This window comes from Sturnus vulgaris, chromosome 3 (genome assembly GCF_052056855.1).
Source record: "Sturnus vulgaris isolate bStuVul1 chromosome 3, bStuVul1.hap1, whole genome shotgun sequence".
Lineage (NCBI taxonomy): Eukaryota > Metazoa > Chordata > Aves > Passeriformes > Sturnidae > Sturnus > Sturnus vulgaris.
Genome location: NC_142245.1, coordinates 100,572,510 through 100,590,604, shown reverse-complemented (window position 1 = coordinate 100,590,604; position 18,095 = coordinate 100,572,510). Strand labels below are relative to the sequence as shown.

Below are 18,095 nucleotides of genomic sequence, written 5' to 3'. Positions count from 1 at the left end.
TGTTTCCCCACAGCAACTTTCAGTTTTGCTGAGACCAATTTTTTTTCATATGACTGAACAAAAGAGAAAGATAGAGAAATCTGACAGCACTTCCTGGGATGCTGGAGCCAACAAGATGATACTGTAGTGCTCTTCCAGCCTTCATGCTCTGGGATGCCTTCCAGAGCCCTGCAAAAGCCAGGGCATTCCACTGGAATCAGGATGCTGCTTCCCCAGCACCCTGGGGTTAAGGGACTTTGCACTTTCCATGTTTGCACTTCTCATCCAGGGCTCCCACCTGCATGAAACCACCCTGAAATACTTACTATTGAAATTAATTTCCATACTTGAGGTGGGCTTATAGAAATATGGGGACAGACATTTCAGCAGGGCCCATTGCACTAGGACTTGAGGTAATGGTTTTAAACTAAAAGAAGGCATGTTCGGACTAGATACAAGGAAACATGTTTTACAACAAGGATGGTGAGACACTGGCACATCCACCAGAGAGGTGGTGGATGCCCCATCTCTGTAAACTTTCAAGGGCAGGTTGAATGGGGCTCTGAGCAACTTGATCTAGTTGAACATGTCCCTGCTTATTTCAGGCAGTTTGACTAGATGACTTTTAAAGGTCCCTTCCAACCCAAATCAACCTGTGATTCTGTGAAAACAGAGTGCCTCATAATGCAGCACTTCCCATGGGATTGAGGTCTCCTGCTTAGTACCTGAAGGCACAACCATGTGGATCATTCAGTGCAATTTGGAAAAAGTCGTTTTAATTTTGGCACTGGCAGTGGAGAACTCTTGTATTGCTCCTGTTGGTAATTAAGAGAAAGCAAATCACAGGGGAGGACACTAAAAGTATTAATTAACAACACTTTCAATGAGAAAAAAGTTAGTAATCTTGGAAAGGTTGCTTTATGCCTGAAGAAAATACTTAAATAGGGTAATCACAGTGTTGGGCATTTGACAAATGCACACTAGTAAGTAAATGGAGGTATTGATTATGCATTTAGATAATCACCAGATCCTCCATGCTCTTGCAGGCATGTCTCAATTCTTCTGCCTCAATTTTGACTTCAAGTAGTGAAAAGCACACTTAATTCCAGGCATGCAGACAACCACGTTCACTCACTGGCCGGAAAATTTCATGTGTGTTTCCCACCAGCTGGAGCACCCACCGTGCACTCCAGATCCCACAAATCCCACATGCACGGTGCCCACCGTGCAATCCCACAAAGCCACAGTGGCCAGTTTGTGGCAGACACACAGGGGAGCAGAGCCCTGACTGAGGCTGCTCACCCTGTGCAGTGTGACAGCCAAGCAGAGAGGATTCCAGCTGGAATGGCAGGACTTCTCCCCAGGGCAGGCTGCTTTCTAGCCTTGCCAAGCATCCTTTGCCACAGCACTACCAAAATATGCACATTTTTCACAAAACCAACAGAGAGGGAGGGGCAGCAATTTTGCAACTAAAAAGGCTCACAGTTTCCATGGATTTTTGACCACCTTTTATCACAACAAAAACCATGAGGCAATCTGCTTCAAGCAGAGGATATTTTCCCTTCTCCAAACAGACAATAATGCAATAAAAGAGCCCACTAGCAGGATCCTGGACAATGTGTGACACTGTGTTATTATCAGCATCCCATTGCTGCTCTTGTGAGGTATGGCCATGCTCAGCTGATCCTCCTGACAGCATTGAAAGGCACAGCTTGTTGGAGCCACAGCAGCTTCTCTGAGCTCCAATTGCCATGCTAATACTACCCGATTTTTTTATATTATCATGATACCAGGTGTTCTGTTTCATATCAAATTATATTCAGACAAGTAAGAGAAATTCAGTTATTTACTCCATGCTGGTGGTGTCTGAGCAAAATTTATTCTGACAGAGGTTTTAGAAGCATGCCTTTATGCTGACAGAGACTTAGAAATAATAAAGAGCACCCACTAAGTTCCTAAACCAGATGTATTCTTATAAGTGTTGGTCTGTGTCACCTTTCCTGTAAGTTTTAGCACTGATTAATTAATGTACAGTTTGGCTTCAACTAGGCAAACAGCATGTGTCTGCCCTTCCACACATGAACTCTCCAGAATGACACAACTGCTGCTTTTCTTTGGGATCCTTTTCTTTGGGATCAGAAACATCCAGCATTTATTGGCACATAAAATTTAATTTTTGGTAACAGAAAGATAGGTAAACAAATCACACTGGCAGGGGGAGAAAGCAAAAGAAGGGACTCTGGGGCTTTTGGGGTCTTCCAGTGTCTTCGTTTTCTGGCCTTGGCTAATTACGTTTCTCATTCACACTGACAATGCACTTTTCCATTGGAAAAAAGACTGCTTCTTTTGAGTCATCACTGCAGGAAATCTCCTGTTGTAGTGGGGTTCTCTGTGCCTGGCATTGGTGCCCACTGGCAGCCCCCCCCTCCTCAGGGCAGATCCTATCTCCCAGTGGTGGCATTGAAATAAAAACACAGACTTCCTATTAATAGCTAAACTGTAGACAACTCCAGATGTGGAATTTGGTTTCTGAAATTACAGAGCCAACCAAGCCAGTCCCGAGCCAGTAAAATTCAGTTGTGTTTCGTCTGACTCATAACTGTTTTTTCAGAGAGGTTTTTTAGCAAAATTTCTTCAGCAATTCCTCTGTTGTTGCCTGACTCATACTGAAACACCAAAATCATTATTAAAGTGAAATCATAGCAAAGGGGGTGTGAATACTTGGTGTTTATCAGTTCAAAATGCCTTAGAAAAACTATATTTTGCTATGAAACGTGCTTTGTCCAATAATTAAATACCAGATTACTTACAATAGCAAAAATCATATAAATGTCACATAGGATGCAGACGAAGTTTAGTGCTTCTGAAAATAAATTTTTTATGTAAGGTTAATTTATTCTTCAATAAACCTTCATTTATCCTTCTTGCACCTGTGTAATATTTGTGCTCGGCATCCCACTCACTTTCAGCCTGAAGGGCTGTCCATGACAGCAGGAAAGAGGATGCTCAGTGAGAAGTGTGAGCTGTTCAGATGTCCCAGGATGGGCAGTGGTACAAAGTACAGAACTGTGAACAGGGCTTCCTGATCATGGGAGCAGAAATACAGGCAGAGGTGGGGGCAGAGGTGCCCTCACAGCCCCCCTGGCAGTGCAAAGGGATGGAGAGAGGAGTCAGGCTAGCTAGCTGGTCACTGAAGCCTCTGCTCCTGAGGAAAAACTCCAAACCTGCTGTGGTTTGGCTCTGTGCAAGGGTGATCTGCTGCAGCAGGGTTGGTGCTTCCGTGCAGGTGTCAGTCCCCCACCCTCACTGTGGGTTTGCAGCATGGAAGCAATGAATGGAATCCCTTTTCCTGATGGGATGCTGTGCCTGGGAATGGCCTGGCCCCAGCTGCAGTGGTGGCCCCACTGACCCGCCCTAACTTTGCAGTGCCACAAAGCTCAGAGGCCTATGAAGGTGGACCTCAAAGGTGCATTTTGGTGGAAAACAATGCTGCAACAATGATTTGTTTGCTTTTTGAATCAAAACTCAAACTGTTGTGGCAAAAGAAGTGACTAAAAAATCCCCCAAGTCTGGGAGCTCATATTTACCTTCTTACCAGTTCTGCAGATACTTAATTTGAATATTGCTTGATCTCCTGTCTCCCTCATGTATCATCACTAATTAAAGTACACACTCTGCATTCACCCAAAGGAGGGTGTGGGAGGCAGAAGAGGCTCAGTCTCCGTGCTGGTGCTGCTGTACTGCCTCTGCAGAGCCAAACGCAGAGAAGCCAGAGTCCTGCTCAGAGCCTGGCAGCTGCAGCACAGACCTTTCCCTCCACTGCTCCGTGTGATGGAAATCCCCAGTGTGTGAGTGGCCTTTCCAGGGGAAAGGGTCCAGTGAAAGAAGGGGCTGTAACTCCCAGGGAAGATGGTGTGAGCAACACCTCAATGTGGCCGCATCTCCCCACACACCTACTTTGGGGACTGCTCAGGCCAGAACAAGCCAGAACTGTGCCAGCAGAAGCCTCATAGTCTGCGATTTGATGCCTCCATGACCTTCAAATATTCCTACTAACTTCCTGCTCAAATGTAATTCAAACAAAGCTTTATACTTTATTTGGACTCATCTTCCCCAGACTGCATCCTGGAGACACCCCTCTCACATGTCCCCAAGAGCCCAGCCAGCCCCAAACACACTCCATCCCCAATCCACTCACTCTCATCAGCAAAATGAGATTGCTGACTTCTCCCATCTTCTGGTTCCAGGGTAGAAGGCTGTGTCCTCCAGTCTCCACTGCACCCCAGCTGCACCTCACCCCCATCCCAGCCAAAATGTGGAGGTATTTTTGGCAATGCTCAGCTCTGCAGCCACACTGGTCCTCATGCTCACAGCAGCCCCACCTGCCCCACAGTGCTACAGGTAGCACCAACCTGTAACAGGAAAAAGGAGACTTTAAAGCCTAAAAAAGCCAGGGAGGGAATACAGACACTTTTAGCATCAGAGATTATCTCTGCCTCAAAAAATTCAAGAAGATGGTTTCAGGGGAGGACATGTTGAACTCAGTGTGTTTAATATTTGGACCAAGTCTTACCCTTTTCCCCATCTGAAGTTCTAGCACATGCTCTGCTCTACATGGGTGAAATGCATCCATGTCCATAAAAGCTATGGAAAAGCACTGCTGAGAACTTGTACAGCTCTGAATAATTAATTCACAGAACTATAAAAAGCTACAAGGGAATGAAATTTAGAAAAATCTAGTTTTACGATAATTATAGTTCAATCCAGGAGAGCACTTGGACCCAAGGCAGATGCATTAGTAGGACAACTGAGCATAGTGGATCAAATTCAGACTTGGCAGAACTGTATAGTCTTATAGACAGCTCCTCCTGGGGTCGATTCAGCCCACGCAGAGAATGCAGCCCCTACAGATAACTTGATGAAGTGAGTAGAAATCTAAAATACCACCTCTTAGTAGGAAAGGCATAAAATAAAGAATTACAGTTGTTTCAGGTTAGCATTCATGTCCCAGGTGCAAATAAGGAGTGATATTTTCTGAAGTATTTTGTTATATGCTAGTTTAACCTGTTTCCCTTCTACACTGCCATGTCTACTGTGTTACCACTGGTTCATAAAACCCCAGTTTGTGGACCATATCACATGTAGGCTTTTTTTCAAAGCCTCAGATGCTGGGATTCACGTGTTGCTTGCAGACACACACCTTCAATTTCCTAACCAGTTATATTTCTAGTCCATATTTTCATGGCAAGTTTGAAAACATTAACCCTAAGCTTTGAGTCACCAGCAAGCAAACACAGAAGTTTTATTTCATTTTCCTAAGTTTAAAGCCAGTCATTACTGTGCCCAGTTAGATGTTGAATCTTTGGGACTGCCCATTTAAGTCACCCCTCTCAGGTAGGGAGATGTGGGATTTTTACAGTATATGTGCTCACACATCTACTCAGGCTGTGTACTGGTCATGTTTTAATTGAGTGCAGGAGGAGCCAGTGTTGGGTGATCGGTTTGTGGCAGACATCATGCAATCCCAGAGCCCTCAGCATCTCAGAGGGCTCCACAAGACTCTGCACAGGATCCCCCGCACCAGCTCTGCCTTTACTAGTTTTCTGGTAAAAGAGCATATCCACAGAGGGGAAGGAGTTTATTACTTTTTTTTAGTAACAGCAGCAGATCACCTGAGAATTCAATTTTATGCAAGCCAGAACTGTCAGGCCACTCACAGCCCAACAAGGAGATTATCACTACTTCAGAGGAGCTGTTTTAATGTCCAGTGTCCTGTTTGGCACTTCCAGTCATACCTCCTAACTGAAGACATATGTGAATTGGCAGAGGGGTCTGTCCTGTGTCTGCACCTGTTTCCACAAGCTCCCTGCTATGGCATTATTCATTACCAATACAAAGTTACTGGGCACTGCCATAGCACACTATCAAACAAGGACTCTTTTCATAGGGATGAAGTATGACTTTCTAGAGACCTCATTTACTAAGAGCATTGGCATCTTCCAAAGCAAAACGCTCTCCTATATGCCATGGTCATTCCATGGGCACAAGAGTGGTATGTATTATAAGCAGATATCCTCTCCTTCATTTGCAAGTGCAGGATTTATTGACAGGACATGAAGCAACTGGAGAGAGGAAGCAAGAATTACTGTATGAGTCAAAAATGCATCCAGCTCTGCTGTGGGGTTCCTGCTCCAAAGAGAACAAAATCCACTTCTCTGAAACTCAGCTTTTTAGAGCTCTAAAGTGGGTGGCAGGTAAAGCATCAAATATTTTTCCCTCGTGTCCGAAAACATTAGGGTCAATTAAAGGGAAGAGCATCTGCTGAGGGTTCAGATGATGGAGAAATGCAGAATATGCCTGTCAGCTTATGGATAAAGTAAAGTAGGTGGGAGCTGTGGGCAGGAAAAGGGCAGAATGACAATTCAAAACAATGATGAAAAGATGGGGAAAAGGCCTGGGAAAAGGACGCGGTTCAGTAGAGACGCGTGTGAGGTAGGCAGGGACAATCAGCTGTGCAAACACAGCCTGGGCTCAGCTGCCAAAAAAAGAGATGAGAGGGTGGTTGTGGATTGCAGAGTGAACATGATTTAACAATTTCATGTTGTTGTGCAGAACATAGATATTCTAGTGTGGATATAGTAGGAGAAGAGCCCATACAATGGGAAATTACCATTCCTCACCAGACAGAGTGATGCACTGTGTCTCAAGGAGTGGAGCTTGTAGAGAGCCCAGCTGCCAAGCAGGGGTGGAAAACACCCCAGGAGCAGAGGCTGACTGAATAGGGGTTTAGCCTACATATGTGAAGCCTGAAGGGAAACATAATCCTTCATCTACGTAAAATATTGTCATAAATGGATGTCTACCATAAGCAGGGACAATGAACTTGAATTAAAGCAAGCAAAAATTCAGAGCATGCATGGGAGAAAAAATCCTGCAGGTAAGGAGAGCAGTTAGGGAAATTGAAATTTCCACCATCCTACATACAGGTCAGACAGGGGGTGATTAGAAATTACAAAGTGGTACAACCTGCCTTGAGGCTGGAGAAAAAAATTAAATGAGCCCTTGTGACTCTTTCTAGACCTGTTTTTCTGTGATTTATCAGAGAATTCACAGCTGCAGTTTTCCACATTTTCGTGGTTTAAAAATGTATTTCCACTGTCCAACACTGCAGTGGAGATGCTGGGAGAAAGTGAAAGCCCTCTTGTCTAAGCCCTGTGACACCTCACAACTTTTGGAGCAAAGCCCCCATGAAGTCACCAGCAGGCTTTGCTCTGGTCTCCTCTGGAGCTGAGAAAGTAATGCTCCTAGCTTTTCTCTGTTTTTGTGGAGCTGAAATATAAACAACAAATTACAGATGGGTCAAAATAAGAGCAGTGTTTCTGTTCAGCTTCCAGGTTGTTTAACTCTCATCATTCCTTGTCAATCTCTAAATCTATTCAAAGTCAAGATTAAGGAAAAACCCCTCAAATTCCTGTTCTGGAAGTGCCAATGCCAAGCTGCTCACTTTTGTGAATTTGTTCTGCTTTTGCAGCAGAAATGATTCACAAATTGATATTCACGTGGCCTTTCAGTCTCCCAGAAGCTATTATGAATATATTGGCTCAGGTCTAATTTCTTCATTTGCTCTTTTGGAGGGAAGCAGTCTCCTGCTGCTTAATAGCATGGTGGGTTACAGGGAAAGACAAAGTATCTCAGAAGGTGCTTCAGCTCTTTACAGATACACACCTCAAAAGGACAAAGGAGAGCAGTCAGAGATGCAGCAGGGGAATCAAGCAAGATATTTTCATCATGAGGGTGAATAGTCCAGCAGGGGACATGTTACCCAGGGAAGCAGTGTTTTCTCCATCCTAGAGTTTCAAAATTCAGTGGAATGAGGGTGTGGACAATCTCACCTAACTTTTAAGTTGGTCATACTGTGATCAGAGGTGGGACTAAGACCCCAGCAGAGTTAAACCAGAAACGTCCTAAGTGCTAGCAGAATTTCCCATACTTTTTCATTCCTAGAGCATACTTTTCCCCTGTATTTACATTGCCAATGGTCAGGGTGTGTCTCCAGGCTGCTCTAGTCGTACCCAGTGCCACAGAGCAGCTGGCCCAGGGCTTGCTGCTGAATCTGTTCCACACCACATCCTACCCCTCATCTCTCGTTGGCTCTCTTCTCCTGCTGGATTCTCTCTGGAGGCTTGTTAATAAGGACAAACATCTCATTTTCTTGCTTTGTTTCTTGATAACAGAATAGATACGTATCTCAGTATGGTCTTTAAAATAAAATTTAAAGAAAATAAAAATGAACACCCTTTCTTTTATTGCTGCGCCACTGCAACATGGGAGAGAACAACTTATGCTAACTCCTCTCACTTTCTTATAGCATTTGCTGGGGTTTTAGGGCCAAATGATAGCCAGAGAAGACACACCACAGCAGTAATGGCTGTAGTCGGAACAATCTCAAAATGCACTTTGCAAATACTGAAAAGCATTCTCCCTATCTGAAAGAAGAAAAAAAAAAGTGAAAATCACCAGTGTGTTACTCAGATCAAAATGAGCACATATTTTTATGTAGGCTTGGCTCACAACTGCACAAAACAGTTTTTGCTTTCAGTGGATCTGCTGGATGTCTACCCGTGATTACAGGTCACCAGGAAGGGCAGAAGCCATTTTGACTTTCAGAGCCTGAGTGATTTGGCAAAATAGGGCTATTAGGAGATGACTGCCTTGTAACCAAGCCAATTTTAGTGCAGCTCTAGAAGCTCTACACTGATGCAACCATGACAGTACACGTAAGCAAACCACCCTGTCTTCTTGCAACACTTTTCTGCCTATTAGCTAGACAATACATTTTTAGTAGTGTTCTATTTCTTTGCATAGAGGTCAGATATCTAAAGCCAAGATGATGTCTAAAACCAGCACAGAGACTTCTTGGTTAAAGCACTAAAAATGTGAGCAAAATGAACATACCTTTACATCCACCATTGTAAAGGAATATGCAGGGCTGCCTGGGCTTCCATCACCTCCATGGTGTGGCTCTCCTGAAAAGAGGGGTGCTTAGTCATAGGTGGTACTAAAAGAGCCTTTCCGGGTGCTTGCATAGGCAAAGGATGGACGAGACAATCGATCTGCTTGAATTTAAAAAGACAGATTTATGAAGAATAATTGCCTTCTAACTTGGCAGACAAGTGTACTGCCTTGAAGGGACTCACAGCTGTGTCCTGTTCTCATGGAGTTAACCGAGCTTAGAAAAAAAACATTTGATCTATTCTTCCTGCCTTAATTCAACATACTGAGAACCTCCCAGGATATTTCTATTTGAATTGCAGCAGGCTTTCCATTTTGATGTGTTGGCAGTGAATATCTGTCACACTGATAGCATTTTCTACATGGAAGTATCACCAACACTTACAGTAGACAGGAGCATATACATCACCCAAATGGCTGCCTGTGTGTTGTAGGAAAAGCAAGATGGGCTACCTTAGAGTATTAATGCAGGTTGCCTTGAGCAACACGAGTTTTGCAGCCAGAATCCCAGATTTTGTACCATTTCTGAGCTAGATTGACAGCTCTGGCATTTAACTTCATTTAAAGCTAAGCCACAAATTAAGTACATAACAAATAGATCAGGCAGCAGCACCACTCATGTTCATAACAACCTTCCAAACTTCATCCATCATTTCCTGCAACTCCGTGCAAAGATATCTGGCTCTCACCTTTTAAAAAGACAGATTTTTCATTTTTAAATTTCATATTTGCTCAGTACTTGAACATAGCTGAAAAATTCCTGCATAACATTCTTCCAGGGAAGAGGAGGAGGCAAAATCCCCTGCAGGAGATCTTGAAAAGTGACCACAGAATTAATGAGCAATACAAAAACAATGAGCCTGGAAGAAGAAAGAAAAGTAAATTTTGTCTCCAAACTGAAGCTTTTTTTCCTTCTCTCTTTTTTTTTCCTTCTCTCTACACAATGTTGCTTCATTAAGCCTATGTTGATGGTATCAGCACTGAAACCAGCATTTATAGAAATATGATGCAGCCACCAGGAGAACCAGTTTGCAAACCCTCTCAAGTGTTACCTTTCTGCCCTGACTCAGACTCTGAAGCTCCTAATTTATATTCTTTTACTTACATGAAGAACATGAGTAAAGTTGTAGAATCATATTTAGAAGGTAGATCATTAGTACCCAAAGAAAAGTCTGTCCCATGGAAACTGTCTTCAGGAAAGTGTTACTTAGGGATGAATCCTAAGTTCTCTGGGTATGTTAAGCACATTATTCCTTCACTGAAAATGTGCCTTGAGGCTGGTTTCTCTACAGCAAACCTTTGCAAGGCAAGAAAAAGCCCATAATGCTACACACAATATCTGTAAGGCTCTGTTGGATGCAGAGGGACCAAGACACTGCCCAAGTCCATGTTAGGATTCTGGTTCATGCCAAGTTCTCCCTTCACTCTGCAGGAAGGAAACCCTGAGCTTGGTCCCAGCCTGGAGGCTGAGACTGAAGAGGACAGGGCCAAAGAATTGCTCTATTTTAGTCTCAGTCCAATTGAGGAGAGGCAGCACTTAATATGAAATTTACATTCATAACTGTTAACATTAAATTGTTAAATTATATGTTTCTGCTAAATCCAGTATTTGAGGGTTTTGAAACCTGCCCAGTTTTAAAAGTAAGACCCCAACACATTTCTTTGTATTGATGTGATCAAAAAGGGCAGTTTAGGCCATCTCTGCCAGAAAAGCATTGCCCTGGAGGGAAACCGTTCTTGCTTGAAATATCCCTTTGTTTCCCTGAGAAGCCATCCAAAGGTCTGTTTCATGACCTGCATATTCAATTTCTTCTGGCACTTACAAGACATGCATATGCTAAATGCATGCAGAACTCAAACGAGGCTTCAGGAAAAATTTCCAAATGAGTAAATTCAATTAACTGAGTTGGCTCTTCCAAATTTATTGGTTTGGTTTTTTTGACAGTCTGCAAACAACCATTCGGTGACCATGGGATGGTTCATATTGCATCTCATCAGAGTGGTTAAACTCAGGATGGCAGCACAGGGGAGGATCCTTCCCTGTATGAATGTCATAACTGCACTCAAGACAGGTCTGAGAGACAACAGTGCCTCAGCTACTGCTCTGGGAGCCTGCTGACACTGCTCAGGGGTCTCCTGGCCTCATTCCCCAACAGGGGTGCACCTGATCTCCCTGCAAGGCAAATCATCTTCCACAACAGTCTCCTCAGTTGGATTCACTGATCTTGTATTGGAAATGTATGGCTCTTGCAAATGTTACCTTAGAAAATACTTTGCAGAGATTCAAGGCTACTTCTTCAAACCAAGCCTGTATCAGTCATTCACAACTGCTGCTCACATCTCCCTGGCACTGAATGGAAGCACAAAGCACCCCACACACCCCTCCATCCTCCTTCCTTCATGACTCAGCTGCATCCCTCACTTCTTTGCCAGCTTTTCACTTCTTCTCCCAGCCAAGGTATCACACTCAGTCTGTGCTCCAGCTGCAGGACTGTCACTTTCCTGTGATCAATGCCCTGTGGCTACCGACTAATTTTAATATCTGCCTTATCCTTTAATTATGTCTCTGCATCAACCCTGCTCAAATGCTGTCAATCCTTCCCAGTCCTTTCCTCGAGGAGAAAAGCAAACCCTTAACCCACATGGCAATGAGTGCTAGGGTTCACTATATATGGGGAATGGTTCACTTCAGGTTTAGCATAGAAACGCACAGAGCTCCAATTTCTGCTGTCAGGGTTAATACAAAAGGTATTAAATTCAGTATATCCTGTCTCCTGTACTTCTCTCCTTCGAAGTGTCATGCATCCTGCAGTATGATGTGCTCTGCCAATCTGTCCCAGTTCTCTTGATGAAGCTTGGAAAAGCAATTCATTCCTTAGCTGACATTATACAAGATATTACAGTGTTCTGAAACATGTCTGCCAGCATTTTGATGGTATTGTTCAAATGCTATCACTAGAGACTAGTCTGCTTAATGTGGCAGCAGAGTTCCTCTGTAGTGTCTTGTCCCACACAGTGGGTGAGGAGACCTGAAACGTCTCAGGGCTTTCCTGCTTCCCTCTGATGCACTAGCCCATCATCTCTTGTGTGTGTGAGGCACCCCAGCCCCCTCTGTGCTCCACCCCAAAGCAGTCCTTCCCCCACTGGGCTGCTTTGATTTGTGAACCCTTTCAAAGTCAGCTCATGGAGCTGACAGCAAACTCTTGCCTTCTATGTAGGAGGACATTCACATTTCATTTGATGTTATTTCTAGTCCTTTTGTTGGGGAAGATGCTGAAAAACTCACCCATCCTGAATTTGATCTTAGAAGGTCATATGTTCCATTGATTACGAATCCATCTGCCTCCCCACTGTCTTCTCTTTTTTCATATCCCAGCTCCTTACTGTGCTTTTTTGCCCTGCTCCTATTCCTGCCATCCAGATTATCCTGTCTATCTCTACATCTGTTCTCCCCTCACTACTCTGTCTCCACCTGATTTTCACAGCTTTTCCTTATGCATCCATATGCTTGAACTGCAACTGTGGCATTCCTTCATCCTTGGCTCCAATGCCCAATTACAGAGAAAGAGTTCCTGAGACTGTGTAGGGCTGGAGCCTTAAGTCCAGAGATGAAATCATCTGAGACCAGCACCATATATCTAAAGTGTAAGTGAAATAGTGATTTTTTTTTTTTTCAGAGGTTTATGTCTTGGCCAGATTTGAACAGAGGGAAAAATGAAAACTGATCCAGTTGCAAATCAAACCCTCCTACTGAGCTTCATTTCCTGCTCCAAAATGAGGCACTGCAGTTCAGGCTAAAGAGCTCCAAGAATTCTGACTTAAGGAAATTAAACTGGTTTGTGTCAGACTTTTTCCAAATTTGATGGATCAAATTTGCTGAAGCTTGCAAAGCCACCAGCCTCTGGGATAGGTAGTATAATATGCAATTAATTTGGATTCAATCTTACTTGACAAGGCAGAATCAACTGAAAACAGGAGTTGAGAATGGAAATTGTTTAGTAATTCTAAATTCACACAGCTGTGAAAATTAAAATGTTCTTCTCTTCCAAGAGTCCAGAAGCCCAGAGAAAAGGTAATGAAATACAAGCTACTAGTAATAATCTTCATATTTAGTAAAATAAAAGATTAGACACTAAACAAGTTTTATCTCAAGTGTCATAAAAAAAGGACAAATTTAGATTAGCAGTCATCTGTAGCCCTTCCTAAATGTCCAGTTACAGTTTCTGAAACACAAAAAGTTTAAGATTGAGTTAGAAGCCGATGGAAGACCTTCCATGGTTATGTGTTACAGCTCCAGGATCCTATGCTCAGTTAACCACAAAACATGTTTCTATGTATTACCCTGCACCATGCTGCAGAATATGACATTTTCAAGTAATTTGGGCCTTTCATGTCTTTAGTTTACCCTCAGTTAGAAAAGCAAAGCTGACATTTGTTCTCATTTGTTGATGGTAATTACATATTTACCCAGCCTTCAACAGAGCAGACACTCAAAAGTTGCCCTCTGAATGTTACAACAATATGAATCAACAATATCACTGCTCTATCACTAGCATAGCTGTTCCCCAGCTCACTCTTTCCATCTCCACAGTTTATATAAAGCAGGTGCCATTAGTCTCTCTCCAGCAGCAGCAATAGCTGCACTCTCTGGCTCCATTCCCACCCCAATCCCAATGCCACAGGCTGCTTTTCCCAACCCAGTCCTCTTTCACATGTACAGGCAGAGACAATGGTCTCTGAACAAGAGTGGGAGCTCTGTCTTGCACTTAGTGAGTACCTGCAGCTCCTTTCCAGAGGAGGCTGGGACACTGGCTTTTCTGGATTTGGGGATCTACTCTACCCATCCTTCTATGGTAAATGAAAAAAAAAAACAATACCTCTGGGTTAGGGATATGCTGGACCTTGTTTCAGCTCTTTATGCAAACCTCTCTCCTTGCAGATCACAAGTTGCTGGACCATCCCCAAATGCATGTGCCCGAGTTTGCTCTGGACCTCTTGCACAGCACAGCCCCCGGGCAGGCAGCTTCATCCCACCACCCTCATCCTCAGCCACACACGCTTTCTCCAGCTGCTGTCACAGCCTTGGAGAGGACTCCAGCACTGCAGAGACCCCTTTGCCACTCCACCTTCATGATTTCATCCTTACTGACATCTCTGTGGTGAGTGGAGGTGTTACTGTCTCTGGCAATAAACCCTTGTGAATTACCCACCTTCAAACAGCCAGGCAGGGTCAGCTGCAGATGGCCTCTTGCAGAACACACAGGGTTATAAAACTCACACAGCGTGACTGCAGTACCTATACTGCACATTAACCACATCTTCCTCTGCACCAAATTTTAACACAGAGAGCCAGAGAGCATCTTCAGTCATTTACCACAAAGAATGACAGAAATTTCAAAGAGAAAATACAGCTGCAAGTTTCAGTAACTCAGAAGAAAATATGCTCGTTCAAGACTCCATACATATATCTTCTCACATTATGTAAAATTAATTTCCGTATCAGACAAAGCCAAAGAATTATTAGGATGAAAGGTCACTTAAAATGATCTGTGTTACTGATTTTATCAGCCACTACTTACAGCTTTAAAAAAGTCAATGCCATCTAATAGTGTCTATATTTCATCTGTTGAGAAATCTAATACTCTCAGAAAGGAAGCAATATCAAACTGCATGGTCAGTCTTATGTGGAAGAGAAATATGATTCCGAGAAACAATAAGAGAAAGAAAATCATGGAACCAAGCTAATATGCTGCATTTATACACAGAAGGAGAGAAGAAGGAGAGAAGAAACAAAATTATTGTGATGAATAGTGAGAACATCTTACAAATAATGCAGATGCCAACATAAGATATCTTTTCTTTCTGGAGTTGGTAATGAAAGAGATTAAAATTACTGCAATGTCACTCTAATACTATGAAAGCACTGTCAGTCCTGCCAATAACCCCAGTTACAGAATGGTATATGTATGCAGATGGTATCAGTTTCTGAAATTCAGGAGTGCAACGGTGGATGTCCCATGCTAACAGCTCTTTTTCCCAAATTTTATGTGGTGCACCTCCACCCATGTGCTGCTGTTGACCCTATGGTACATCCAGATGCCCTGACTTGGGGCCCCATGGTGTGAGCAGCTGCAGTTTCAGCTGGCAAACGCTGTGGCTGCTCCCAGCAGGTACCAACATGTGGGTGAAGAGCAGGCAGAGAGACACAGTGCCTAGGCAGCAAGAGAATCCTGAAAAAGGAGCATGTCCTTTCTTCATCCAAACATACTCATAAATGCAAACACAAGGAAACCTAACTAGATTTATCTAATAGCAATGAAAATCTCTCTCCAAGGCATAATCTTACATCTCAACTGGCAGCATTTGTGGCAGAGCTTGCTTGCTCCCTCACCTAGTCCAAGGCAAGATCATGCTCACTTCCATGAACTGTATCAAGTGGCAATAAAAGCAGAGCCTCTTTTCAAAAGCAATGCAACTATGGCACATCAGGGCATCACACGTGGAAAGACAGAGCACATTTCTGCACTGAGACAGGTGAGCTCAGTACTGGGCACCAAGTTGCCTCAGTTACTGGCTCCCAGCTGCTGTGGCAGATTTTCTCCTTTGGTGTGGACACAGACACCTGGGGCCTTTATCTACCCTTGCAAAGCACTTCACCTTGTGATCCCCAAGGGCTGAGCCATGTGCAGTGTGGCCAGCCTGGTCCCTTTGCTAGCAGCTATCCCCTCCCTGCCACCAGCTGCCAGGGCTGGGAGAGCTGGGCAGGGAAGTGTTTCCAGCAGTGCTCCCACCACAGCTGTGATTCCACCTGTCCCTACATTCATTTACACATCCTCGTGTCCCCAGGGAGAGGCATGGTCCTTTCTGAACGGCTCCAAGCCACCCAGACTGGCAGAACCTGTGCAGAACTCTAGTCCTTACCTCTCATTTTATCCCATATTTTTGCTTGTTCCTGTTTTGCATTAAGAGATATTTTTTCTCCTCATTTCATATTTCTAAAAAATTAGCTTTGTCAGTGTTCTGCTGCCTGAGCTATTGCAGGAGCACTGCATTAACTCAGGGGGCAACACTACCACCACAAGGCTTGTTTTGAAGCTGGTAATACCATTACAGGTATTTTTGCTTTGGCAAGTTTATTGCATGAGATTTCAGCATTTAACACCCCTCCTTCACATTGTAGTTCTAGTCATACGTTCTTTGTTTAAAAGGTGGGGGTTTTTTTGGTTTTTGGTTTTTTGTTGTTTTTATATGTTTAATCTGCTTTTTAAGAGAAGCTCCATCTCCTTGATCTGGTCCATTCACAAAAATACCACAGTCAAAAAAAATCTGCCTGATTTTATTACATCACTGATTTGGGGTGAGAACATCTGCTCTCAAGTTCTACCTCAAATCAGCAGCTGAGATACTATCTCCCTAATCAGGCAATCTCTTATACTTTGCTTTAAAACGCTATATGTGACAAAAGCAAGTCAGCTGACTCCCTGAAACTTTTAAATTATTTTCTACATATGCATCTTATGATCAAATCTAACGTGTCTTATCTGAATGCTTACCATAGTGCCTTGTTATCCCAACTTAAATCTAGTTAGGAATGTTATTCACAATTGTTATTTTAATAGGAACCCACTCCTAGAATTACCTGTCTGATCAGGACTTCTGTTCAATGGATAAATTTAATGGTCTTGCAGAATTAGGCCTTACATTATCACAATTACGTGCAGAAATTACATGACCTTGTTTTGTATTTCCCTGACATGAAATTTTGTGTTTCCTATTAGTTCCAGATTTTTATCTGATAGCACAGTGATAATTTCTTCCTGAACACCAAATATAGTGTACTTGGCAATTACAGACTCAGAAAAGAAGCAATTATTTTGCTTACAATGCTTTATGAATTAAGTTCACAGAGGTTGAGACAGAGGTGTCATCTATTCTCCATACAATCTGATATTTGCATGTTAATTGAATCCTCCTCCAGGAAGGCCACCCTGTTAAGCTCATCAGAGAAGAAGCAAGAAAGCTAATTCATACCTCAGAGGGGGTAGATGAAACAGGGCAGCCATTACCAAAACGAACAATTACCAACATGAACAATTACCACATTTCTTTTATGTTAGAGGTAAAACACACACGTGCACAAACAAGGCTCGGTCCATGGGTGTTGTCAATGGGCCTCCTTTGCATCAATGGAGTTATGTGGATTTGTTCTGACTGAGAATCAGATCAGTGCTGAGAGAGTGCAGGGTGAGCCTATGGAAATTAAGGAAGCTCTTAGTGCCAGACATCACTTGGCAGAAGCTGCAGCATTTGATGGCCATTAGTCACTACTAAGATCCCTAAAAATCAAAACTAGCCCAAGTTCAGGGTGTCAGAAGCACTACCAAGAAGGGAATACCTGGTTTGTTCCAAATGGGAGACCTCTGTTATCAATTATAAAATTTAGCTGGAAGAGCTGCTAAATTGCATCAAGTACCCAGCCATTTGCCTTTATTTAACCTACTGCCATAAGCCAATATTGTGTGTCACTCTCTGGCTCTAGTGGTATCTTGCTCATGGACTTGGAAGCAAGATTACAAGATTAGGAGACCTGCAGTGGCAGCTCTCTCCTAAAGTATGGACTCTGACCATTTGCAATTTTCATCAGTGTCAATAGGTTCTGTCAACTGCAGATTGAAACAAATTAATTTTATTCATATCTTGCATAACTTACTTTAGCTTTAAAAAAAAATCATTCTTATTTTCTAGCATTCGCCAGGGTACAACATTTTAAAACTTAATAGATTGAGATACATGAGGTACTATCTGAGGACTGGTGGATAAATTTTATCTGTACGTCTGGCTTACAATTTTTTATTGTAGCTCATAATTTCCTATTTTAAAATATAAGTTGAAGATTTGCTCTTTGCATATGACTTTTTTCCTAGTTAATTGGGTTCAAGTTTGTTTGTCTACAAAGCACAATAGCAACTCAAAAATAAAAACCAGCAGTTATTTTGGTTGTATAGTCTTTAAATCCTTAATGAAACATAATTACTCTCAAAAAAGTTTCTTATATATAAACATAGGCATTTTCTATGGTAAATTAATTGAATGGGCCATCAGTA

General features: G+C 42.9%; 1 protein-coding gene across 1 annotated transcript in view; it reads right to left on the bottom strand.

Moving 5' to 3' along the window:
- Positions 1–9,069, bottom strand: part of HPCAL1 (hippocalcin like 1) — a 79,324-nt gene extending 70,255 nt beyond the window's left edge. The window contains exon 1 of the mRNA XM_088162401.1: positions 8,935–9,069. The gene's annotated coding sequence lies outside the window, so the exon portion shown is untranslated. The remainder of the gene's footprint in view (positions 1–8,934) is intronic.
- Positions 9,070–18,095: the final 9,026 nt, after the last annotated feature.